The sequence below is a fragment of the Hipposideros armiger genome, unplaced genomic scaffold (assembly GCF_001890085.2).
Source record: "Hipposideros armiger isolate ML-2016 unplaced genomic scaffold, ASM189008v1 scaffold_96, whole genome shotgun sequence".
NCBI classification, from domain to species: Eukaryota; Metazoa; Chordata; class Mammalia; order Chiroptera; family Hipposideridae; genus Hipposideros; species Hipposideros armiger.
This window is the reverse complement of record NW_017731446.1, coordinates 2,855,924-2,858,129: the sequence shown is the minus strand read 5'-3', so window position 1 is coordinate 2,858,129 and position 2,206 is coordinate 2,855,924. Positions and strand designations below refer to the sequence as shown.

Sequence of the window (2,206 nt, the reverse complement as noted above, 5' to 3'; positions counted from 1 at the left end):
CACCCCTGATTTAAAACTGGGCAAAAGACTTGAATAGACATTCTCCAAAAGAGATATACAAATGACCAGTAAGTAAGTACACAAAAAAATTTTCAACACCACTAACCACTAGGGAAATGCAAATCAAACCACAATGAAAAACCACCTGATGTTGACTATCAAAAAAAAATCTGAAAATAACATGTTGACAAGGATGTGGAGAAATTGGAACCCTTGTGCACTGTTGGTGGGAATGTAAAATGGTGCAGCCGCTATGTCAATTCCTCAAAAATTAAAAATAGAGCTACCATATGATCGAGCAATTCTACTTCTGGGTATACACCCAAAAGAATTGAAAGCAGGGTCTCAAAGAGAAATTTGTACCTTCATGTTCATAATGGTACTATTCGCACACATAGCCTAAAGTGGAAGCAACCCAAATGTCCATTGGCAGACGAATGGATAAACAAAATGTGGTACATGCATACAACAGAATATTATTCAGCCTTAAAAAAAGGAAATTCTGACATGTGCCACAACATGGATGGACCTTGAGGAACTTATGCTAAGTTAAATAAGTCAGTTACAAAAGTACAAATACTTATATGAGGTCCCTAGAGTACTCAGATTTATAAAGACAGAAAGTAGAATGGTGGTTGTCAGGGGCTGAAGGAAGACGGAGGGAATGGGGAGTTAGTGTTTAATGGGTACAGAGTTTCAGTCCTGCAAGATGAAAAAAGTTCTGGAGATCAACGGTGGTGAGGGTTACACACCAATGTGAATGTACTTAGTGCCACTGAACTGTACACTTAAAAATGGTGGGGCGGCCAGGTGGCTCAGTTGGTTAGAGCACATGCTCTGAACAACAAGGTTGCTGGTTTGATTCCCACATAAGCCAGTGAGCTGCACTGCCACACAACTAGATTAAAAACGGCGACTTGACCTGGAGCTGAGCTGCGCCCTCCACAACTAGATTGAGAACAATGACTTGACTTTGAGCTGATGGGTCCTGGAAAAAACACACTGTTACCCAATAAAAAAATTTTTTTTAATAGTTAAATTAGAGAAATGCAAATAAAAACCACAATGAGATGCCACTTCACTCCGGTCAGAATGGCTGTCATCAATAAATCAACAAACAAGTGCTGGTGAGGTTGTGGAGAAAAGGGAACCCTGGTGCCCTGTTGGTGGGACTGCAGATTGGTGTAGCCATTATGGAAATCAGTATGGAGATATCTCAAAAAACTGGAAATGGAACTACCATATGACCCAGCAATTCCATTCTTAGGTATCTATCCAGAGAACCCCAAGACGCTAATTTGAAAAAAATATATGCACCCCTATGTTTATTGCAGTGCTATTTACAATAGCCAAGACTTGGAAACAACCAAAATGCCCATCGGTAGATGACTGGATTAAGAAACTGTGGTACAGGGCCGGCTGAGTGGCACATTGGTTAAGAGTTGGCTTGGGACACCAGCTGTGAGCAGCAGGGCCCCGGTTCGGATCCCACATATGAGGGCCAGTGACACTGCCCTCTACAGCTAAGATGGTGAACAACAGCTCGACTTGGAGCTGGGCTGTCCTGAGTCTCCAGTGACAGTGTAGGCTGCAGTGAGGCTGCAGTGGGCTGCCATAAGCTACTGTGAGCAGCCGGCAACGTGCTTGAGCTGCCAAGAGCCGCCGTGAGAGGCCATCCAAGGACTGGCGACCGATTGCCTCACCCAGGAAGAGTGCAATGATAATATCAGTGAAGCGACGTCCTCCACAACTAGACTGAAGAACAAAAGGACAGCAGGTTGTCTGTTCCCCTTCCCTGATTCCCCAGCGCTGTTCCCTCCCCCAATTCCCCAATAAAACCTTTAAAAAAAAGAAAAGAAACTGTGGTATATTTATACAATGGAGTATTACTCTGCTATAAAGAAGAATGAAATTGTACCATTTGCAACTTTATGGATGGACCTAGAGACTATTATGTTAAGTGAAATAGTCAGTCAGAGAAAGACAAATACCATATGATCTCACCTATATGTGGAATCTAAAAAACTGAATGAGTGAGCAAAGTAAACAGAAATAGTCTCAGAGATATAGAGGAAAAACTGATGGTTGCTAGATGGGAGGAGGGTGGGGATGAGGGAGAAGGGGAAGGGTTTGGACAGCATGAATAGGTAACTACAATATTGCCACAGGGATATGAAAGACAGTTCAGGGAATATAATTAATAATG

General features: G+C 42.6%; 1 protein-coding gene across 1 annotated transcript in view; it reads left to right on the top strand.

Annotated features, from left to right (window-relative positions):
* The window catches only part of LOC109384536 (uncharacterized), a 45,395-nt gene that overhangs the window by 5,237 nt on the left and 37,952 nt on the right, over positions 1–2,206 (top strand). The gene's annotated exons all lie outside the window — the stretch shown is intronic.